A 25058-nucleotide genomic window follows, 5' to 3' on the forward strand; every position below is an offset into this window, starting at 1 on the left:
TTATCTTTTCTTTATTCTTATTCTACATAATTATGTATCATGTACAATAATATTTTAAAGAGTACTTGGCCGTGGAATGTGCAGTAAATTCTATTCTAACTGTGCTTTGCCCTATTTCTCTCGCACTCCGACTTCCTCATATCGCACACATAATTACGTAGACATTTTCATTGCGTGCCGTCGTTACGGAAATCGGTAAAGAAAAAAATACACTCGCGTTGTAACGGGCGTAGCAACGGTAACGAAATGGTAGCGGAGAAATATGGGCTACTGTTGCGAGTCGCCAAAGATTCTTATGTTAGTATAATTAAACAGATTCTTGGAAACGTTACGTGAGCGGGTATCTTTGAATCGCTAAAATTAGCATTTGTCGTGTTCGCGGCAAATATATCGGGAAATGCATATCCGCACGTTTTAATTACAGCTGAAAAGGAACATGTATATATATTTTGTTCTCTTTTTATTAATTTATTATTTTTAATTTGGCACAAACTAAATTTAATTATTCGTTAAATTATTGTTTTATCAGATTATTGGACAGCCTTTCCGAAAGCTTCATATAATTTATTCATAATAAAAGTATAATCCTGAATGTATGCGGAATATTGAAGAAGATTTTTATTAATATTAAAAAGTCATATGCAATATATATGCAATACTTGCATATGACTGACATATGATATTATTTGACAGTAATGAGGATATATAAAGTTATTTTTGTATTTTCTGCAAAAAAATAAAATATACAATATTTTCTATAAGGTTAATCCATCTTATATTATTTTTATACTATTTAATATTACTAGATAAAAATATACATATGAAGATGTGTCAAAAAAATATCCTTTGAATTTTCTTTTATTTACAAACATTTCGATCAACTTTAAATTGAAGGTATCTTTTTACCTTTCTTTTAAAATTCATTTAAATATATATCTAAAAATAAATTTCGGAAAATGTAGATAAAATATTATAATAATTATATCCTAAATTTTGCATTACTTATTATGTGAAAATTGCTGACATATCATATGTCATACATACGTTGACACATGTTTAACTTTAAACATAATTGGGTCACAAATGAATGACACGCGGATATCAAGAAACTTTTAAAATATTTTAACAATTTTGTTATTTTTAGTATGATTTTATTTTCTCTCATCCATAACGTTGTCACTTTTCTTGTTGCAGGTAAGAGAAAGAGGCGCGAATTTCGCGACAGGGAAACTCCTACGGATGTGAATCGACGTTCGGGAGCGACGTAAGTGAATTCCAAAGATTCGTAGCGCGCGACGCGGAAAGCTCAGCAGCCGGTCTGAGCAATCGTAAATCGTATCACAATAAAATGGCCATGCTCCCGGGTACCCTTTTGAGCACACTTCTGGCCAACGGCATTGCCGAACTATTGTGTTGCGCCAGCGAAATGAGCTCCCGCTGAGATTTACGGTCACATTCTTTATGCCCCGCGAAACTGAACCGAAGATAGTACCGCGAGGGTGAGAGAGAGAGAGAGAGAGAGAGAGAGAGAACTGCGAGCCGTTGCTCATGTTGCTTTCGTGACGAATGGCAATATCGTGGCCGAATCCTATGATCCGCGATTAAAGTTTCCGCACCGGGCGAGCGTCTGCCGTGCTCGCGACAAATTTCATTTACTCGCCGGAGCTTTCTTATCTCTTTAAGTCGCAATATTTCAGGGAACTCTATACACTCCTTCGATTATACGACGGTGCAGCAAAGCGCACGAGATTAAACTCATTTTGTGCAATCGCCGTGGTAATCAAAATTAATTACATTGCTAAATATATACATTTTACAATATTACATTTAGTTTAATTTTAAAGACAGGCAACGGTATATAATGCAGCTTACGAATTAACGTTAATATAATTATATGCGTAATATCCGAAGATTCTTCTCGGGGAATTTACAAAATAATTCTTTATCATAAATTAAAAGTATATAATATTTTTTATTCTCGAAAATTTCAAGTGTTTTATGTATAATTTAAATTTAATCGCGATTTAATTTTTAATTTAAGCGCAACGTTATTATTAAAGTTCCACTTGTCGATGTCAATTTGTTAAACCTATAATATAATAACACATTATTAAATATGACGCCCTGCAAATTGCTATAATTACCGCGAACAATTAGCGGGCAATGATATTATAACGCAATATGAAAACTACTCACACGATCAAGTATTGGTTTTCTAAAACTAGTGTGTGTATGCAGGTTGATTTTAATTATATCATAATTATTTATTATTTAGCAACATACAGTGCGCATAAAGCACTAACAATAAATTTGAAAACAAGTCAATTAATTATTTGCATTTTTGTATTGCTCATCGTAATTATTTATTGCTATTTGTTTAAAATATAATTACTATTAACACGCATACACATATACGTAGAACAATAATTATTTCCCAACCAATCATTTTATATATAATGCATGTATTAAATAAAATAATAGTATTGCATAAATTACAAATATATCAAGCGAGATATAAGTGCAATTGTTTATCGAACATGTAAAAAAATTAGATATATTTTTTTATTTACTTATTTATTTATATAGTTTACCTTTTACAATTCCTAAACAATTAGTATGAATTTTCTCTTTAATTTATCTATAACATGGAATTGACTCTCTCTTCTATCTTATTTTCCGATTCAATTAAAACGTGATTGTCCCTAAGTCGGGTTTGGTGCGACCGCGAGAAACGCAGACAAATCCCACAGGAATCCCGGGACGTCTGTGGAACTAATCGGTCGATTCGATCGGTCGTTGATGCTCTCGTTAAACGGCGGTTTTTTTCCAAGGCAGCCGGCTATTTGTGCGAATTAAGTGACTCTACTATAGTCGGATGCGAAGATACGGCAGTAACGAAGCGCGCGAATTTCTCATCGTCGATTTGCTCGATTTATCTCGCGTTTCCCGTCCTTTCGTGTCAGCGGTCCCTCGCTTCTTCTTTCGTCGCGCTCTCTCATTTCGCGGCCGAGATCCGCCCTCATCGTCGCACTCATCGTCGACTTCTCGATTTCTCGACGCGTGAATATAATAACGAAATGTGGCAACGCGTGTCCGGCAGGAAATAATTGATGAATACGCACCCGATGATACAACGCGACTCGCATCACGACCCGCGGGACGGAAAAACACCCTGTGGCGATTTATTATGGCCGGTTGTCGATAATCGACGCAACATCGCGATTGAAACGCGATTCGCCCGATTTTTTACGGCCTATTGGCTCGTCGAACGTTTCATCTTGTGAGAGATATTCGACGTGTTCCTGTCGAGTTATTAAATAATAATTCATGTCTACGTATGTCGCTTTTTCTCGTATACTAGTCGTCACTAGTTGTAAAAATTGTTATCGATGCACGAAAGGACTTATCAAAATGAAAGTTTAAAAATAAAAATTTATTTTTATTCAAAATTTTGTTTTTAGAAGGCATTACAACTTTCTCTCTTTCTCTCCTAGTAATTTTAAAATTACTTTTATTACAATTAACAATGCATTTTCCTATGAGATATAAAATCGAAATATAAAATTGTTTGAATCTGAGATTTAATTAATTTTTATATTGCGATTATATATGTGACGATTATTACACGACACAAAACGAATGACTTTTGATAATTCGATAAGATTTGAGTCGAGAGCAATTGATCCATAACGCGCGCTCGGTCATGCCACGGATATATCTTCGTAAAGACGAGAGTTAAAGTCCGAATCACCGATGGATAGAGAGGACCTAGCAAGCATCCAATGACACTCGAGGATGTTCTTTAATAGAAGTCCTCTCGAAATGTCGTAAAATCTCTTTATCGCGATCTTTGCTCCTTCTTACGTCCCAATCGTTTTTCTCTTTCTCTCTTTCTTTCTTTCTATGTTCCGTGTCGTTGTCAATTATCCGATGAAGGCAGACTGTCGATATGAAGATGACGAAGGGAAAATGAATTCAGCCACGCCACGGTCTATCGAGATCAAGTCCATATTTAATCATACATCACTCGGCCGACCGCAACTTCCGCCAAACTTTTAATATTCTAGATATTGGAATCTAGATAAGTTTAATTAAAGATTAGGTATTGGAAATCTCTGTCAGCCACCGACCGGTTAATTCTCGAAGAGATTGCTTTTTTATCACCGCGCGGCAAAACTCTGCCGCGAGTTACAGAAATTTTTTATCTCATTTTAATTATTCCCACTTTTCTCTGCGTTGTAATAGTTGTCGGATGAATTTTACCAAGTACGTTCTACAGAGAATTTACGCAATTTTAAATATTCCTACGAGCTTTTGAATCAAGAGAAATTTCTTCTTTATTACGAGTTGTTTTTAGCTCGCGAACTAAATGTCCAATTTTCACAAATCAACTTTAATCTCTATTTAATTATTGTACAATAAATTTTCAAATCAAATGAGCTGTGCTCAGAAAATGTATATATTATTTTAAATATTTTTATATGATTATTATATATTTGCAAAATATATATAGTTTCATTATCACTAATTGCCATAATTGCTATCAATTTCTATTACTTGAATTGAGATATTAAGAGTTGATTACTTATGTATATAAAACAATATTCAAATTACACAGAACATTCAAATTATTGGTGGAAAAGAATGTCACAAGAAAAAAAGACAAAGGGGGCAACGTCGAAAGAGGGAATTAAATCTGGTTCGACCGAATCTATTACGACTGCTATATCCGACCGAACACAATTTTTGCGCAGTCCCTGAAAATCATTCGTCAGACCAGCGTACCACGACTTTCGTTAATGGATTACCGCGGAATTCCTTTGTGCAATCGTGGCCGTCTTCTTGCAGCTCTCTCATCCTTTTTTATCGCCGCTCCCTTCTTGACAGGGAGTCACATCCTTTCTTTCCCCAAGGTTCTTCCTCACGGAAGCAGACCTTATTTCCTCAACGTCCAACGTCGCGTATAATTTTGCACGCATCGACGAAGAATCGATACTTGCTGCAAGCCCTTCTTTATACCTTTTAATCCGCAGATTAGCATAGACCCACAGAAATGACGTAGTTATCGACTGTGGGGCTTATGCAAACAAACGAGCAACGAAAATGAGTATTGGCATGCTTGCGCTGCAGGAAGATTGGTACACTCATTCGAATTATTAAAGCTCCATGGGAATTTATTATGTTAATGTTACAACGATAATCGTCGCGTAATGCAACAAAATCAACGATATCAAGCTATATACGAATTTGATTAAGCGCACTATATCGCTTAATCGTACCATAATTATTGCATGCGTAAATTCGAATCGTTCCGCGCAACGATTCGCATATTACACATATTCTGCAGATATTAAATTTAATCGTACTTTTTTTTTTATTCCGTCATTGAATTTTAAACATCCGCTGACTTTTAGCTGGAATTATGTCTAACGGGATTTCGGTATCCGGATTGAAACAGAAAGATGGACATGTGCCATCTACGTGGACAGCGGCTGGACGCTATTCTCGCGAATCAATGAAAAATCCGCGTCCGAATGAATCCGCGTCGCACAATGCCATTGGACGATCAGTCGCTTCATCGTCGAGGACGGAGAGATTTTTCTTCCAACCGACGCGGTCGGTCGGGATAATGCCCATCCTCTTCGATGAAAAAGTGAAAGAAAGAATGGCCGAACTCGTGCGCCTTTCAGCCGGGGGTTTATGAAATCCGAGGGATCCAATTTGACGGGGAATTCGCTCTAAATGGCTCCGGCACTCGCTCTTGATACCCGGATCCGAGCCGCGTGTCCACGCGCTCTGCTGGAATGTGCCCCCCCGATGCACGACGGGAAATTAATTTGAATTCACGTACGCGTAAAGTTCCGGCTTTGACGCGCACGTCCGCCGATCACGCAACCTTTCCTCTCTCTATTGCGTTTAGTCTACTGGAAATCTTGTGTAAAAATAGCGGAGGGTTGAACTTGTTAACGAGATTTATCAAGTCGCATGATGTATTCCGCAGATTAATTACGCAATGATGAAGTAATTTGGTAATGCAGTATAGATTCGAATATGTGTAAATGGCGAATATATTTAAAAGTAATTAAATACATACACAGATAATTTATATTTAATTAAATTTTAAATATTAATACAGATATTAATACACAAACAAATAAATATATAATACGAATATATAATATGGATAGATGACAAATAATATTTTAAATCGTATTATGATACTATGTACAAACATCTTATATTTATAAAATCAAATAAAAAATATTACATTATAAAAAAGGAAAATATTTGAAATGTTTTCTAAATAGATATCTTATAAATAACTGTGAGGCGCAGTCCGCAATTAAGCAAACTTTAATTAAGTAAACGCTTTTGTAATATATTTTTATGCATATATTGTTGATTGGCAAAAAAGATTTAGGATATGCTTTTTCTTTATCTGTGGTTTGAATAAATGTGATTTTGCGTGCAAATAACCGGACGATGATTGAATATAAACGATTGTCCGCGATATTTTATAAATAACGACCGATCAGTTTTGCAAAAAAAAATGTATTGTTATGCGAGCATGTGTTTCATGACAATGATATATTGCTAGAGATTTGATGCAAATCACATTTTCTGCAATCGATAAATCCAGCCTTTCGGTTAAACGCATTCTATTTTGTAATCAAATAATAAACCGAAAATACTCGGTGTATGGGTGTATACAATCTGCGTTATTTTACAGAAAAAAAGAATAGCCAACCCCGTTAGTTTTTTTTATACTCTCTGAATCGTTTCAATAACTGGTGGTTTACTCGTTCGAAATACCAATCATTTAAACTCCAAATGTACGACATCATGAACGATCTGAATGACAGGTTCAAATCATTTGTGAATATCGAATTTTTGGAATTTTGCAACGATATCATGTTATAATTACATGAATCAATACATTTACGCCAAATATAATTTTTTTTTATTCTCCAGAAAATTGGGTAAAATTTTTATAATTGGTTCTTGAGATTGACTTGTACATGAACATTTTAATATTTAATCGAGTCGCAAAATTTTATTTATTATTAATTTTACCTTTTATGATTGATAAATTATTCATTTCTTTTTTTAATCTAAAGTTTATTTGATTTGAAATGCATTTGATATAGTTATGTGTTTTACAGATATTTAAATCTTTGATGATATTGATTTCACATATCTTAGAGCAAAGAAATTTTCACAGTTTGTTGGAAATTTTCATGAACTTTTTTGAAAAGTTTAGAGCGTTATGTCTACGCTGTCAGCCTAATACCTACAACAATTTTGCACTCTTGGGAGAGCATCGGGCGCGACGACTTACGAGTCACACGTAATCCCGCGGAAAGCCCTAGACGGATAAATGACTGCGTAGCATTTATTCGGGAGCGTCGTAAAAATGTAAACCGACGTTATTTATGCGACACACGTGGCACGTGTTGTGTGAAACCAGCAGCGCCGGCGCCGACGTTGACCTCGTTTTAACAGAGAGACTACTTCCGCTTGCTGTGCGGCCGGCGCATTTTTTTTCTCTAGGTATGGCGGTTTTTAAATTTTGCGGATGAAAATGGGACAAGGGAGATCGACAATTCTTCGCATTTTTATCCCCTCGTCTTGGAAAGAATGCGCAAAAAAGCGAAATTACGATATACGATCTGGCTTATAGAAAGGGAGGTTCTTATAAAGGAAGGTGTAACTTCACAAAGTAAAAATTATTGTCAAATGTCGAAAATACATTTAGATAAACAGAAAATCAGAATATAAAAACGCATAAACAAAATTTAGATAATTTCAAATACCGAAATTTTACTCGCTAAACATGTCAACATCGTCGATATCTTCCGCATATTTATCGCGAAATAAAAAACATATAAACATAGGTAGGTTGTAAATAATTTTAATAGGTGCCCATGAGATTATTCTCGCGGATTTGCCATAGAATCAGATAACGATAATATCGCTTCACGATAATACACAGATATTCGCGCTATGCATGATGCACTTTCTATTACGATGTTGTATCTACAATGTTTGGTTGTAAAATCATATATCCCGCACATTTGCGCCCTCAATACGAATACGTAGAATTTCATTACTCGGCGCAATTCGGCATTATGTGTTTGCCACGGAGATGGTTTTACGAGCCCGCACACTATACCGGAGAAAAGACGTTCGGTTTTTGGAAGGGACCGTCGCCGCGCATCCGTCACCGTCTTCGCGCCGTGTCATAAAAATGGAACGACCGCGAACTTACGATTTGTATCTCGGGCACCGACGACGACCAACAGCGATGGCGAAAGTTTATTCCGAACTTTTGCCGGGTGGACAACAAATTCGGGAGGTGAAGCTAGTGCTTTTGACGAAATTGAATAAAGGGGATCCCTTCCGCTTATCGTTCATCGGACAATTGCGCATAGAGTTGATGTGACGAGGAGGATCTCGAATGCGTATGTTATTTGCCGCGAGATTTGTTAAAAAATTGACTCGAAATGAAAAAAATATTTTCCGGTAGAAATCAATCAGAAATAATCCAATTCGTTCGTCGCGTGCAATTTTTTAGATTAATTCAAATCTAACTCGAAATTTTAATGTGTAGAAAATTTATTTCTTACATTATTATTTAATATATTTATGGAACAAAACGTTAAAATTAAATTATAAAATATAACTTATCGAGATTTTATTTTTTTAGTGAATTTTAAGTGGATCTTCTTATAAAAAGAAAATTTAAACTCAATGACATTTATATTAGAAATAAAAAATTGTGCTTGTATCAAACTTTTATTAATAAGACAAAGCTATTAAGTTGGTGCAAAAGGTTTGTCATATTTATTAAATAAATTATTAAATTAAAAACAAAATTATAGCGAAGTCAAAGGACAGATTATCGCGCGCGTTCGATATTTAACTTTAATATACTTTTCTTACACAGAAAGAAATTTTTTAATTCTCTTCTTTATAAGAAACATTAAATTTCAAACTTAATTTAATACAAAACTTAAAAAAGAAAAATTATAATTCTCTCCTTTATTTTACACTAACTTAATATAAACTTTGAAACTGTCAAAAATGTTTGAAATCTTTAGGGACATATACTAAACTCTCAACGAGCTAAATGCACGCTTTCGGAAAAATTCTGAGCCAAGGGGGGGACGAGTGGGATAAGTGGCCCCTAAACCGGGTATACGACAGAATCCCGCAAGCACTCGCAGAGAGGCAAACACGGGTGAATCGTACGCGAGTCCGGTTTATTCGCTCTTTCCCTCTTCACTCCGCTGTTGGCTTTTCGGCGAGTCCCTTCCGATTCAGTCCATTTTGTTGACATTCGCCGGAACTCTAAACAGCTTCCGGCGGAAGTTTTCCCGCAGTCTCCGCGGGCCGAGTAGGGTGGATCCCCGAAACACTCTTTTGGTGGATATTTAAGCCGCCGCGCGGAAAAAGCGCTAAAGAATCGCGCGCCAGCGCTCACCCTCCTGTGTGTAACTCTCGGGATTTCCCCTTAATCTTGCTCGGCCATGCATTCGGAATTACCCACGGTCGGCGTGTGTACGTTAGCGATAAATCTATCGCCCTGGACAAATCTTCCGCTTACGTAATTCCGTAGGGCGCGAATACGCGCAACGGGGAACGTTGCGAAACGCTGGAGGAGTACTAATATAGACATTACAATGTGTCCCGACACTCGACGGCATACATAAATAAACTTTATGAATTTCTAAATTTAACGCGAGCTACGCGATTCTATCTTGAGACAAAACCTTTACTCATTGTCAGCATAATTGTGGTGTATATATATATATATATATATATATATATATATATATATATATATATATCAATTATATGACAAGAATATAAATATAAAAAGCTTAAAAGAAGCAATTATGTATACAAAAATTATTAATGATAAATTTAATATAAAATAATCGAGACTCTAGCTCTTATAGACACCATTTATTTTGTTGATTGAATATTTAAGTCATTTTAATGATTATAAAAATATTTTTACAAATATTTTATATTTTTTTATATAACAATGAAAAGTGTGACGGTTTATTTAAATAGATAAATGAATAAACAGTAATTGATTTAATGTAAAAGTGGATAAATATCTCGTAGCAAGCGCGTGTCGCAATTTTCAACAAACTGTCGAGAATAAAAGATAAAAATGATTTTTGTTGCGAGATATCGGTGAAATACGCGAGCTGACTAAGGATTAACGAGCATTTTATTTATTTATTATGAAAGAATTTATATAAATCGGTCATATTTTTTTATCAATCGTACATATTGTCGTGTAAATTTAATTTTTTCTCGACAGGCGAAATATGTTTTTATTTTTAACATAATGGCGTTGTATTTTTATTATTTTTAATTAAAATTTAATTTTTATATTAACGATATTAATCACAAATAATTATATCTTAAAATATTAAATTTAAATACTAAATTAGTTTAGCCCTCCATCATCTCCAAGATGTATAGTAACATAAGATAGAAAGTTTTTTGCGTAATATTATAATTTATTCTGTTTATTTGACATGAAATGCTGTAGCATCGCTTGATTCACCTGCTTGCAAAGTTTCTTTCAAAATTGAATCAAAACGACGTAAAGTATATCCATAACGCATAAGATTTTATTAAGCAAGTCGTTGGTATATTCGCATTTGCTAGCTCTTTATTGTATCCACGCGTGTGATAAATCTGTCAACTTGCGCGAAAGTTTAGGTCGTAACTTTGGAACAACTTTGCGGTCCACAAAGGTAGAATCGCCGAGACAGGATGATGTGGACGAAAGTTTAGGGATCTCATGCAAATTTCATCTTCTTTAGCTAATAAAATATATCCTTATCTTCGTAACTTTAAAATGCATACATCTCTATACTCGCCACTCGACAGTTTACAAAATTAATTTTCTAATATTTATTTTGTGTGTTTAAGCTATATTCGGCAGAATTTAAACGTATTATCGCAACGATATTATTCTTGCAGTTTTATGATTTATGGAAGATTGCAGTCATCGTGAATGTAAGTTTTACCGTCCTTCTGAAAGAGCCGGCGTAATAAAGCAAAGATAAAGAATAGCCCCGAGTTCGATTAACTTCTCGCAATCGTATAAATCCGCGCGATAAATCATTCTGACTTAATAGTTCCGGAGAATCCCGTAAATTCAGCCTGGCCAAATCGCCGAGGCTCGCGAGAAACCGGAATCTGTATTTTCTCTCATGCTAATATTCTTCCACTTCTGCCCAATAAAATTCACAAGTATACGATGTCATAGATTTGCCTTAATTTTTGTACGAATTCATTGTACAATGGATTACACAAGAGCGGTTTCTGAAACGATTATAAAAGGTTACTCGAGCATCGATCCTTACAGATTTTCGTGAAATTTAGTGTTTTTTTTTTTTTACTAATTTTTTTACAGTAAAATTTTATTTTTATAATAACTTGACACTAATAGTGTTAAAAATTGGCGAAAGATAATTGATAAAACATTGGAGAAAATATGTATGGTATGTATAACTCAAGACTCAACCCATCCAATTATAATAAATCTGACATTCTTCGAGACTGACACATTATTTCTTACTTAATATACGTATCTATAAAACAAAGAGGAAAACTAAAAAAACCCCGGAAGGAAGATGAATCCTCGAGAGCGCGGGGAGCTCCCTGCTCTCCTCTCTTTCGCCTAATAAAATTCCAGGGGCGTCGGTCGATCGCCGTGCCGGTGTCGCGACGCCCACGAAGTACCGTAGTCCTTGCGCCACTTCGATCGAGCTCGGATAGTGTATTTTCCAGCTGTGTAAACAGATTTTATGCGGAGTGTAACCGCTAGATGTGCGAGGGAAATAGTGTCCCTCATTGTCTATTCCAAAAGCCACTTGTGCCTGATGATACTCTCTTCTTTTATCCGATTTCGAGATCGTTTTTATTTTTCTTCCAAACTCGAAAGTGTGTGATGAAGAGAATTGTTTTTTCTATTATAAAGGATTATTTCCTCTACCGAAATATAATCATTAATAACACGACAAATGATATAAATTTGAAGAGTAAAAAATATAATATACATCTAACAATAAGATATTGAAGTTGAATTACAGATTTTATGATTAGACTAGAGATTTTCATCGTGATATTAATAGTTAGATAATTTAATCGCGGATTTAAATATTTGAACGAAAAATTATATTCCACTCATCTATCATTTTCATTGTTTATCTAAATGATCGATTAATTCTCTTGATCAAACAAATAATCTGAGAATACTTTAATGGATATTAAATCTTGAAACGTTGTTATATCAATCTATCAAACAACGACTCCACTTTCTAATAAAATTCATAATCTAATCTCGACGACAAAAAACGGACAACATAAATAAAATTTAAAAAACAAGCATGACTTTAATACCTCAATGAATTATAAGATTAATAATTTTCAGAAAAAACAAATATATTTGAAATAGATTTTTAATTATTATGTGAATAAGCATGCTAATGGTGTCATAATATTTAAAATGAAACAACCGTAAGCAAATATATATTTGTATTCGTTAATGACTTCAAAAAAAAAAATAAATAAATAAATAAAGCGGTATTTATTTTTACACGGATATTTGTATGTATTACTGTAATGGTAACGCGGGAGGAAGCGCGAGAAGGATCGCGAGAGTTGTAACGCCATTGTTTACCTTCGATATTATCCTTCTGCTGTATTCCCAACGCGATTTTCACAATCAGTCGAGGGATGGAAATACAGTGACCGTGTGAGTAATTACAGGTGGTGAAGAGAGGAAAGGGAGACCGGCGCCATGGTGATGTTGGGGAAGAAAGGTGAGGGATGAGGGGGGGGGGAGGGGGGGAAACGTCACTGGTTCACCGGTAGTGCGTGCCACGCAACGCTTACCGCGGTAATCATACATGCGTAACGCGAGACCGCGGAGCTCGTATATCGTCCAGTTATTACCGCCCGTGTGTACGATTGCATTGCTGCACGTGCTGCGGATGCAACTGTGTCGCATCAGAATCCTAACAACAATACACAGCAATGTAGCGAGGGTACAGTAGCACGGGGGAGTTGTTGTGTGACGGATTCCTTTTTCTTTTTGTTCTTAAATAAAGAGAGAGAGAGAGACGCTACACACGGGTCGAATATCGTAATTTAAATCCTTATTAAATTACAGGTTAAATTAAAGACTGAATAAAGAGATAAAGAAGAGCTCGATTTACATTGAGAGCTCCGTACCGTTAGCGATCGTGCATGGGTCGTTCTTATTTTGAGCTCGTATCGTATTCATAATACATTTTATTGCACGAGCGCAACGTTTTGTGAAACAGCTCCCGGCTCTTTCGATCGTGCGATTTTGTGCACGCGAGTATGCAAAGTTGCGAAGTTATCGGATTTACGACGGAACGTAGAAAAAAAGTAGCGTGCGAAAAAAAGACCTGTCGTGATAAACAAACTGATGAGAAAGAAAAAATAGTATAACTGGGTTATTTCTGGATATATCTTTTTAGAGACGCGATTGCGCTCTACATGCCGTGATCTAAATAAAAATCGTTCTTTTGAGATCTTTAACATCATCAGTTTATAAAAGATGTATCGTTACATTGTCGATTAAGAGTTTTGTTTACGGTTATTTTCCTGGTGTATTTGTTGCAATGCATCATTAATTATTGAACGTGCACACACATTTTATTATAATAATAAAATCGCATGGAAGATAGTATAAAATTATTGCTATATAATAAATATAATGTATAATAAATAAAAGTATTTTTGTCGAAATAGAGCCTTTTCGCGAACTGTTCCTATATACATACATGTATTGGCACGGATTTAAAACATTCGTGCAAAGGCGAATTCGTGATAAATATCCATACGTATGCATTTAGCACTCGTGTCGTAAAATCATGTTCCGCGTACTTTATTCGTCTGCTTTATCCGCGTTTACGAGCGCTTTTATGATTTTAAAATTTCAGATCTCTTCGGCAATGACGCGTGTCCACTTAAAACAGAGAAATACGTCATTCTGGTATATATCCGAGTCCTTTCGTCCTTCTCGAAAAATGGGAGAAACGAAAATTATGTACGCTCGACGAAATTTTCATCGTAATATCATTTGTAGGTTTTTTTTTTTTTTTTTAATAGTGAAGCTTTACAAATTCGTGATTCTTTTTATCCCAAAAAAAAAAAAACATTTATGTAAGGATTTGTTCTCTTTTTGTCGCTCACTTGTCAGATAAGCGCGAGAAAATTTTTGCTATATGATATCCTTTCCTATCGTGTAGTCATTATTCGAAAGCGGAAAAACGTAGTATATCAAAGTTATTCTAGACGATGACTCTCGAGGAGCTTCAGAAAGTAACACCAGCCATGTGTATTATTCCAATAAAGACACATAGATTCGTGTGCCGTGTATCCGACTAGGTGATTTCGCATATATCTACGTCCCGAAGGGTTGATACGACGGTGAATTCCAAAACAGTCGACGTGCTGAAAATAAACGCGGCTGCGTTTTCATTCAAAACAGGGGACGTTCGCGATCAAATCTAGCTACTCGTCACTTGCGCATCGTTATTTATAATCATATAAGCATATCGACGAAATATCGATATTCTTTTGAGGTAGACTCATATTCAGATGTATAGATTTTATATATAAAACATTTTTTTAAGAAAAAAATTATAAATATAAAGTATGAAATTATGCATTTCAAAATTTTTATCAAAAACTTTGAGAATTTCTTAGAATTAACATATTTTTTTTATATTCGACATTTTTTCACCAACTATGTAAGATGAATGTGTATGTATTGGATCACTAACCAGTTTTATGATTGGACACATTATGCAATACGATGCAATACGGAAACGTTTAACTTCCGTTTCCATCGTTGCGCCTTAGTAGAATTCGGAAAATTCACTGCCAAATTCAAGTGGACTTCACATTCGACGATTTACGGCAGTTCTCGGGCACATCTTTTCTCTCTGCCTAACTTTGCGCGCGCGCGCTATTCCTTTCGCTCTTGCCTTCTTTTCTTTTATCGGATAAAAGGCATTAGAGAGCCGCTCTCTTGCGAGGTGCAGCAACCCATAAAAGATAATATATTTTGCGCGATTCGGGTATGCCCCGGGTCAATTCTCTCGAGAGGAAATCTGGGCGAGAAGTCAGGTTGATGCAGATCGCTTCGGAAATTTATATCGGTTCGACAAATTATAACGAGAAACTTGGCATTTGTAGACGAGAATCGAAAGGATTTAGATAATATTATCTAACGGAAGAATCGCGTTTTATATTTAATTTAATAAAAAACTCATTTAAAATGTCTCTTGCTCAGAATATTTGAAAGTTGGCATTCAATATTATCAGAATTTAGTTCTCCGTTTTTATAAAAGCAATAAAAAAAGGTTCTTTGCGTATGTCTAAAGAGATGTTTTTTTTTTTAAATTGAAAGTAGTTATATATTATTCGATGAGAACAAGTGATATAATACGTATTACATTTTTTTATGATTGCCTGGATGATGAATCTCGGCAATTTTATCGATGAAGTACTTTTCTCTCTCTCTCTCTCTCTTTTTCTCTCCTTCTCGTCCTATCTCTATCTCTTTCTCTCCGATTTCTCTCAAACCGGATTCGTGGAAAAAGCAAGAGAGTTTCAATGACGTTCGAAGGATGGGTGATTACGTGTGCCTCCCCTTCTGATTAAATCGCGATAGACTCCGTGAGCGTGGTATCGCGCAACCATCGCCAAACTTGCTACGAAACTGCACCATCGCGTCCGAGATCTATTTGTTCCCGATGAACGTCCACGATCCTTGAGATAGCGAACGTTGAATCCTTTTACTACGTGGTTCGTCGATGAAGTCGCGACCTGAGACGCTTCCGTTGAAATTCAAATTAGTTTTCGCGATTCATTTAAAATCAAATACGAGAAAATTTGTACAAGAATTTACTCGTGTTTTTGTACGTAAAGTGTAATAAAAAAATCAAAAGTTTTTCTCTATGTGTTAAAAATTCGACAAGTTTTTAAAATTTTTTCTAAAAAGAATATAGATTTTTTTTCTTAATAAATTACTTACATATTAGCAACTCTATATTGGATATATTAGATACTAGTTGAATTAGATATGGATTTTTTATATGATTTACAAATAATTACAATATCTTGAAAATAGAATAGATGAAATTCTTTAATTCTTTAATTATGTATAAAAATGTAATGTACAAAAGAGTATAAGGCATTTGCCTTATTTTTCTACTCATCGACATTAGAGTATTTCCGATAAAGCGAGATGTATAAGGAGGAATCCACGGTTCGTCTTCGAATTCAAACTAACGTTTAGTCTAGATCTCGCATTATCGGCAAAGTCGGCTTTAAATCACGGTTAATGCTCGAGATAACGAACGAATAAGATAAACTCCCCCTACGTGATTTTCTGATAAACGCATTCGAGTAGCGGCGGCCTAGGTAAAGCGTTAGGTATGAGAATTTTCGCTCTCAAAAGAAGGGAGAAGTGAGAGAAGTGCTCGCTCAAAGGACGCGAGAAGAACGGCGGCGCGTGTTCGCGAGGAGGGCGCAAACTTTAGCGCCGGAGATTCAAAGACAGCGGGCGAGCTCCGAAAGAGGGATAAATCTAAGGGAAGGGGGCGGAGCCCGAACCAGTCTGAATCCTAATTACGACGACCCAGAGGCGCGTTAGACGTGACCCAGGACTAAACTTCTGATTCCAAGGAGCGAGGCTAAGAGCGAAGCGATGGCTATGGAAGAGAGAGGGAGAGGGTAGTTTCGGGGGCGGCATCAGGTTAAATGTTGCCAAAGGAACCGTCGGATCTGCCAGAGAGGATTCCGAGAGTATGCGTCCATCTCGTCCTCCGGAAGCATCCTCCCCCGGGTAGCGGGGTTCCGCTTCGTGGTAGAATTAACGCCTTAGTCTGATGGTCTTACTCTCAGCCGGCCGACTTCTAATGCGATCCGGAAACTTTCAGCTTGCTTATACCGCCGCAGTGTGAAAGGCACGGGACAGCGATTCGCTACCGCAGCCTATCGAAAGCCTTGTCGCTTGTAAAACTGTATCTTACTACTATCTACTTTAACGTATACTCGTTTCGATCGTTTTATTTTTGCGCGGCAATGAGTTTAATCTCGCTTCGAAACTTAATAAGCACATCTCTTTCTGTTGTTCTTATCATGCTATTATTTTGGGTTATTTTGCCATTATTCTATTATTTTCATTGCATATCCACTTGGATTTTCTTTCCTTTTCCCTGCTTTCTTAACTTAGATCGCGTAAAATTTGCGCGGAACATTTCTCGGAGGACATCTTGAAACTTGAGACACGAGTAGGTTTTGCCGAAAAGCTATCTAAAATTAGCGCCCTCGTTTAATACCACGGCAGGTAGCCCCACCGGGTCGAGTTTCCGACGTACCTTCCGAAGGTTCGTACATGATCTTTGCACTCGAGCGGATCTTTGCACGAAGTGCCAGGCACGTCTATTCACCCTATTCACCTTTCTCTTCAAACATGATCTTAAAATAAGCACGATTTCTAGTGAAGCGTAAACACAGACGGTGAACTAATATCTTTGTCCGATGTCGTTCGACCAAATAATTATATCAAATATTTCGCTTGCGAAGTGTTTTTCGAAGATTTCACGAACATTTAAATTATGCTATTCATTAGAACCCGCGCAATAATTATTTTCCTTCCTTCCTTCCTTCCTCCTTTCTTTTTACATTTTATATTATTGTACAATGGCAATTTTTCATGAATTGATTATTCGAAAATCGAAATATATAATTTTTTTAATAAAAATACCGAGATATCTTTATTTTAATAAGATATCAGAAAGTTTGAACTTCAAAAATTATAAATAAAAATTGTTTAACAATTTCTGGCAGAAAATAACATTTTGCTATGAAATGTGTCAATTTTCTACCTTGATACAACAACTTTGAAAATAACATATCTCGTTATAAAATTATTCAAATTTTTTGATTCTACTCTACTATTTTATATTTATCTTGAAAATTCTACTTGCATATTAATTATGATTTATAACATTTTTGACATATAAATGATACTTTCTTATATATTTCTTTTGTCCAATTTTTTTTTAAAGCAGATAATTATATAGAGATTTGTACACTCTGCTCACTTTTATAATGACATGCGAATATTATGCATGCGCAAAAAGTGAGATAATTGTAGATCGCCACTGCAAATCTTGACGCATCTTTATCATTATGACATTATAATTAACAGAGCCTAGTGCTTAAAAGTATCGCATGCAATTTGTTCTCATTAGTGACAGAGCTTTTTCCGTCAGCCCGAGCTCGTTGCGGGCTGCTACGGTTTGCCCTCGGCAAATACAGCCGTGCGAGTAAAATAATAGAGTCGCTAATACCATCGTTCTCGAAGCTTATACGAAGGCTCGGCACGGTGGGGCCACACGCGCGATAATTTAAAGTGGGCTGCTCAACACCCACTCGCGCGCGCGCGCGCACACACACACACACACGTATACATTCGCGCGTACGTGTCTTCAAAAAACGATAATAACCGTGCGTTACTCGAAGACTCCGGTGTTTTGCGGTGAATTTCACTTGGCGGTAATAGGATCACGTGAAGATAAACTCGAGGATTAGAGGATTATCGAGTAACCTGCGTGCGTGCGGGCAGCCTTAATGGTATGCTAATTTGGTGCTAATTCTGAAGGGAAACAGCTAATAACTCAACGACGCTCTCCAACCACGAAGATTCCACCGCACCGATATAATTCCGCTAAACTTGTCCCTTAGCACGGAAACTGAACGGTAACATATGTTATCCCTCCCACGATATGTCTTCCAAGGTAAGCGAACTCACTGTACTTGGATCGTTTTCCGGCAGTCGCGGATCAAGCGGATAAAGTTTTAGAGCTGCGTCATTGAATTACGCGCGATTTGTGCGTGTTACGTCATTGTCGTCATTGTCGGCGCGAACTCGCGATCATAATCACATCGCAAAATTGAGATGTGGTATGGATGCGGTGCGGTAAATCCCCGCGTTCTATAGTAACTTTGCTTACTGTTCAGGGATGGTATAATCAAAACGGATGCACATACATGACAGGTAAAATTACGATACACTATGACATCGACATGTGAGATATATTACGTTTGAAGCTTATACTCTAGCCTCATATTTACTGTTAAAAACAAACATTTGATTCTCTTCCATCTGATCTTATTTGTCTAACATATTAATAGAATTAGAGAAATTTATATCTAATATTATTATAATATTATTTCGTTTATTGGTTTTATAGTTTCATTAAAATTATAGTTCATTTATCTAATATTAAAATTATTAGAATAATAAGATTATATTTTTTTCTCCATATTATTTTGAATTGAAAATCATAGAAAAAAATGATGTTTGGGCCACAATATGGTATAATGATCAACGTGTCGGCGCAAAGTAATGGAGCAAAATACTCTCGCTTAACTGCGCTACGTATCATTTACGGCGATAAGAAAGGAAAACGGCGTGTTCAGAACCGCGGACATCCGTTTAATCTGCAATCTGCGGATCGGCTTTACCGGCAATAGTTTCACACTTTAGGGATTTCAGTATGCAAATGCCGGCGAAGAAACACGCGCGGTATATCAGAGCCTGGCCATTCGCCAGCTATACTATCCCTCGCAGCCGCCGGGGCTACCTATTGCGACCTGTGTTGGCGACGTGTTAGCGAAGCGTATTGCATATTGCAACGTGGATCGAACCATAGAAAGCATGCCGAAAGGCGAAACGAAAACTCTCTCGTGCAAAACAGCGGCGTATCTTTTCACGAACGCTTCAGAAATATTGTTTTGTACTTTGATTTATATAGCTTTATTTTAAAATTATAAGAATAAAATTTTATAATAAATAATTTTAATATGATGTAAAGAATTATAAAATAATAACGGTGGAATATATATATTTTCTAAGAAAATTCTTTAAAATTCAATCGAATTGTCTTTAAATAATCATTTGATATTTCTTCTTTTAATCACATAATTGTGTAAAAAGAAAAAAATTTATAATTATTATTAAATCTGTTTGATTGTACATATTTATTTGTAATTTTTAAAGCTACATTTATCGAATCAGATTATATTATTAATATAATAGAAACGTTCCGCGAAAAAGTTTTATGTTTGTCTTCTATTATAGATAAGACGAAAATTGAATGATGTATCAAGAAGGTGAAGACTTCCCCATGGAAAATTAGACGGAACTTCTTAGAGATTGCATCGACCGCTCTTGCGTGAAGAACGTTAAGCGCTTCAAGCGCGAAATATCTAACGGTTCATGCTTTTAGCTTAGCGCTCTGTGTAATTATCATAGTTTCACAATACGTTACGCGGCGGTGATAAGAATCGTGGTATCGCCGGCAACATGCCGCGCGATAATACGCTCAGCACGAATTGAAATTGAAGAATCTAAGACTTGCAAAATAGAATACGCATAGCTGTGTGTGAGAAATTAAATATCTATATGTTGAAACATTATTTAACTTTGGAAATATGACAGTTTAAAAAATGATAATAAAGAATTATATAAGATACAATAATACATATGATCACGCGAGATAAGCATCAGGCATGAATGTTATGATGGTGGCTTTCTTATCAAAATATAAATATCTCTATTGGCGATACAAAATATATGTTCCTGAGATGTGCTTTCATCAAAATTTGTATGATGTTTACTCTGTTACAGGTGAGTCAAAAATATCGCTGCACGAAGGAAGAGACGCAAAGAAAATATATGTAATTACCTTCGATCTGTAAGTAAGAAACGCCGACGGCGGTGAGTGCTAGTATAAAAATATTTGCAAACTATAATTCATAGCAAACATACACGCGTAGACACATTGAGATTATCTAAACTTTTTTTTTTTTTTTTAAGAAAAAAGTACGTTATATAATTTAAAATTACGCTAAATAATTGAAAAATAGTTTGGAACGGAATAGATTTGTATTTTCACGTATTCCGAGTAGACCGTTATTACAGAACGCTTTTAGCGTCGGCAAACTGTCAGTGGTCCTAGGATCGATATAGAGAAGGTCACAGAACCCACGTAATTTTCTTCGTCGACACGGTATTGTGAATTATCCACTTTAATATTTCGTAAGATCGATTCTATAGTACTACGTCCGAGTGATAATTTCGAGCAACTATAGTCACGAATGATGATTCACGACTTTATCGATTCTGTAGTACTACGTCTTAATAATAATTTCAAGCAACTATATTCACAAATGATAATTCACGATCATCATTTATCACAGATCACGCGATAAATGTAATGTCGGAAAAATGTAATAAAAATAAAATTAATATTGAATTTATAATATTTCGATTTTTCAACCGATTGACGGGAGGATGATAAGTAAAAAGGAAGACGGTCGTGTCAATTATCGAGCAATCTTAATCAAGGCTTGTCTGCCTGCAAGCACTTTATCCTCAGCGTCTCACCGATATAATGGAACTATATTATTCATTTTTGCGGTAATGGAAGAGATAATTACTGGTGACACGAGACGAGTTCGCTGGTCTGAAACGAAAAAGGGGGTTCGATCGTGCAGCACAGGAAACAGGAAGATTGTTAGAGGAGATTATAAAAAGAGAGATACGGATACGCACGCGTAAAGTTTAAGCCGCAAAAGGAAGCCGATTTTCACGCAGTGGCGCGATAGGCACAGCACGGTGGATTTTTAATTTCGTTACGTGCACGTTAGACTCATGTCAGAAGACACATTCGCATGAGCTATCGCAAGTTTCCGCATTCCATTAAAGGATAATATTGAATGGCATGAAACGAGCGGCTGTGCCGCCTGTGCTAATTTTCTAATAGCATCGTTTAATCGAAATTTGCAGGAATATTATGTTATGAAGAAGAATCACAATTTCCTTCTTTTTATTCTCTTTAAAGCGCGATGTACGCTCGGCATCGCAGTTTCTTTCTTTCCACTGGCGTGTTCACTTTGTAGCGTTAAACGTGGTTCGATAACAGCGAATAATTAATTGATTGCGGCGTGAAAAATGTGACAACATGCATGATTATTAAAGCATAATAATGAGAGAATCGAAATGCCGAATTTGTTCTGTTTGTCAAATTATTTTCTTGAACTAGAGATAATCTTCATCTTGGTTACTTGATCTCGATCAAAATCTAATCTTTTATTTCGGTATGTGAATTTAATTTGCAGAAGATCAAATTATTATTATTAAGAGCAGTCTGTTAGATTTCTGTGAAAGGAGACTCGCGAGATGAAACCTATGAGATATTTTTGATGAATTTATTTTACTGAACTAAAAAATTGTTCATTTTTCAATAGACTTTGTCAATGGCGTCTGGTAAATTTTAAATGATTGAAGATGTTACAGAGAATTTTTGTATTTTTTGATGTTTTATTATCAGCCGTTTGTATGAATCCGCTAAATCGGAATATGTTTGTGCGAATCATTGCGAGAATAAATTTCGAAGAATCAAGTTGCAAGAGAACCAAGCCGATGTTAATTCTGTACAGTACTACATTAACGTCAAACTTTTGCCACGCACGCGGACGTCTTGTTGCAAACTTATAAAAATAATTATCATCATTATTACGTCGTGTTCAACAGCGCCTTCGCGAAGTGCAGTCTGCCTCCGAGGATTTGACGTTTGCGAAACAGTCGAGCCGGTTAAAACCGGCCAACAACAACGACATTTCGTAACGAGTTGTTTTAAAGTTTCTCGATGAGACGCTAAATTGTTTGCGCTATTTCGACAAAACGGATCGAAGGAAAGAGCTTTCTTCTCTTTGTTGAATTCAACTTTCGATGTAGTGTATTTATTTGAAAAAGTAAAATAAGTTCTAGTGGCCATTTACTTAATATATTATAGAAAATGCAAAGAGAGAGATGGAGATAAAAAGAGAAAGAGATGATTCAATCGTACATTTATTGTCAATTGAGGATTGTCACTAACAGATATAAAATATTTCTTAATATGTTAAACTTTTTTGTTCCTTTATTAATATATATCAAGATGAATAAAGATCAAAGTTTATATAAAAATTTTTGTAAATTTAAATTTTGCAAAAATAATTATAAGAAAAAACATCTTGAATACATATTATGAATCTTATTAAAGTTTAAGCTTTCTAGCATTATTAATGGTAATAACACATGGCCTTTCTTCCCTCGTGATGAATATCTCCGCAAGGAGAAAGCTGGAACAAAGTATGAAGTTAGAGCGGCGCAATATCTACGTAAAGAATTCAGGAATTGGGACAATCAAAATCTGTCGGCATCAGAACGAAACGCGGGGGATGCTTTCGAATGCGAGAGTAGTCGACTTCGAAATGAGATGTGCCGACGTACGGAAAACTTTTCCGTTGCGCTCAACATAAAATTGGATTGTATTTCAAGTATGTCAACGCTCCGGGAAGCCCTCCGCGATCCTGCTGTAATAGAATACCGCTCCACTTATAATCGAGTTCGTTTGCTATAGCTTTGCGTACAGCTTTATTTGTCCTACGATCAACGGATTCGCGCGTATCGATTCGTGAGACTCGACTTGTACATGTAATCTTTTATTTCGCACTGATAATATCCTAGTCGACGCAAAAAGAAATGCCTACATTCATTTTTACTTTTGATGTATTTAATATTCGTGACATAGACTATTATGTCGTCGGTCAGTAATTATTAATTACTATTATATTAATATGGATATTTTATTGTTCATCTTCAATCGTTTTTGAGAGAAGAAGATAACATTGTACAATTATTCCTATCGAATTAATTCGACGCGAGCAAATCAAAACAAAATGATTGTAGGTATTTTTTGGCGTTTGTAATTTTACAGCAATTAGAATGAATAGATATTCAAACGAATAATAGGAATATGCAATTTCCAAGTCCAACACGTACGTCAAAATCCGAGGAATCTAGGGGAATCCGTACGCGCCGAGAAGCCGCAATATTCCGAACGTTCATCAGCTCCAACCGGCCAGAAACGATGCTCGGTAACGTGCCTTGTTAACAGCCCCTCCGAAACTGCCGTATCTTAGGGCATCAGATGTTCTCTGTCTCTCTCTCTCTCTCTCTCTCTCTCTCTCTCACACACACACACACACACACTCTGTCCTCTCTTGTTCTTCCCGCGCTAGAAGCACGTAGGTATGTATATATCGTCGCCGTCGAGTTCGTCGTTATAACGGTCCTGTCTCGAAACTACCTGTCTCGCGGTGTAAACGAGTTTCGCTAATTTTGGGAGAAACTACGAAGTTTCTCGACCGAGGATGCTCATAGACAGTACGCGATCCAGTTTCCGAGCGTTTTCGTGCGCCGCATTTTCGGAATAGTAAATCATCTCGGCATAGTAAATCACCTCGAAACGATCGTCGACGGTTTGTATCGTCGATTATGATTGCTGAGGGTAAGAATAATCTATTTCATCTATTATCAACGTATATTTATCAACATATCTATTTTATTTTTATTAAACATAAAGGAACAGAAAATATTACATTTTTTAATATTTTATTACATGAAATTGAAACAAATAATTATGAAATTGACATAAATAATTATATGAGGTATTAATTATTTAATTTTCAGCAATAAAGCTAATGTTCAATTCAATATGATATGATTAATAAATAACTTTTGTTTTTTTTATTTACTTTAACGTTTCTCTTTAAAAGAAATAAATTTTGGTTTGATAAAAAAATTTATCTTTATTTTTATTGGAATTAATGAAACATAGCTGTAATCGACGAACGTTATAACAATTTGATTTCGTGTTCATAATTTTTATCAAAAATTTATATTGTGAATATTTTCGCACGCAATATTGGATACAGTCATCAATTTCATGCCCATGTATCATTAATCATTCTGAAATTTGTCTTTATTTTTTGATAAAATAAATTTTGCCTTTATTTTTTGATAAAATAAATTTTGCCAGCGCCATCTCATTCCATTTCTTTTTTAACATAAAATGTTATTGATA

The 25058-nt window shown here is 35.7% G+C and overlaps 1 protein-coding gene and 1 long non-coding RNA gene across 4 annotated transcripts in view; both read left to right on the plus strand.

Annotated features, from left to right (window-relative positions):
* The window catches only part of LOC126852545 (fasciclin-3), a 280034-nt gene that overhangs the window by 95020 nt on the left and 159956 nt on the right, over positions 1–25058 (plus strand). The gene's annotated exons all lie outside the window — the stretch shown is intronic.
* The window catches only part of LOC126852613 (uncharacterized), a 112197-nt gene that overhangs the window by 29182 nt on the left and 57957 nt on the right, over positions 1–25058 (plus strand). The window contains exons 3-4 of the long non-coding RNA XR_007687855.1: positions 1195–1264; positions 20774–20840. This is a non-coding gene — a long non-coding RNA (uncharacterized LOC126852613). The remainder of the gene's footprint in view (positions 1–1194; positions 1265–20773; positions 20841–25058) is intronic.

The sequence above is a fragment of the Cataglyphis hispanica genome, chromosome 10 (genome assembly GCF_021464435.1).
Source record: "Cataglyphis hispanica isolate Lineage 1 chromosome 10, ULB_Chis1_1.0, whole genome shotgun sequence".
In the NCBI taxonomy this organism is placed as follows: Eukaryota; Metazoa; Arthropoda; class Insecta; order Hymenoptera; family Formicidae; genus Cataglyphis; species Cataglyphis hispanica.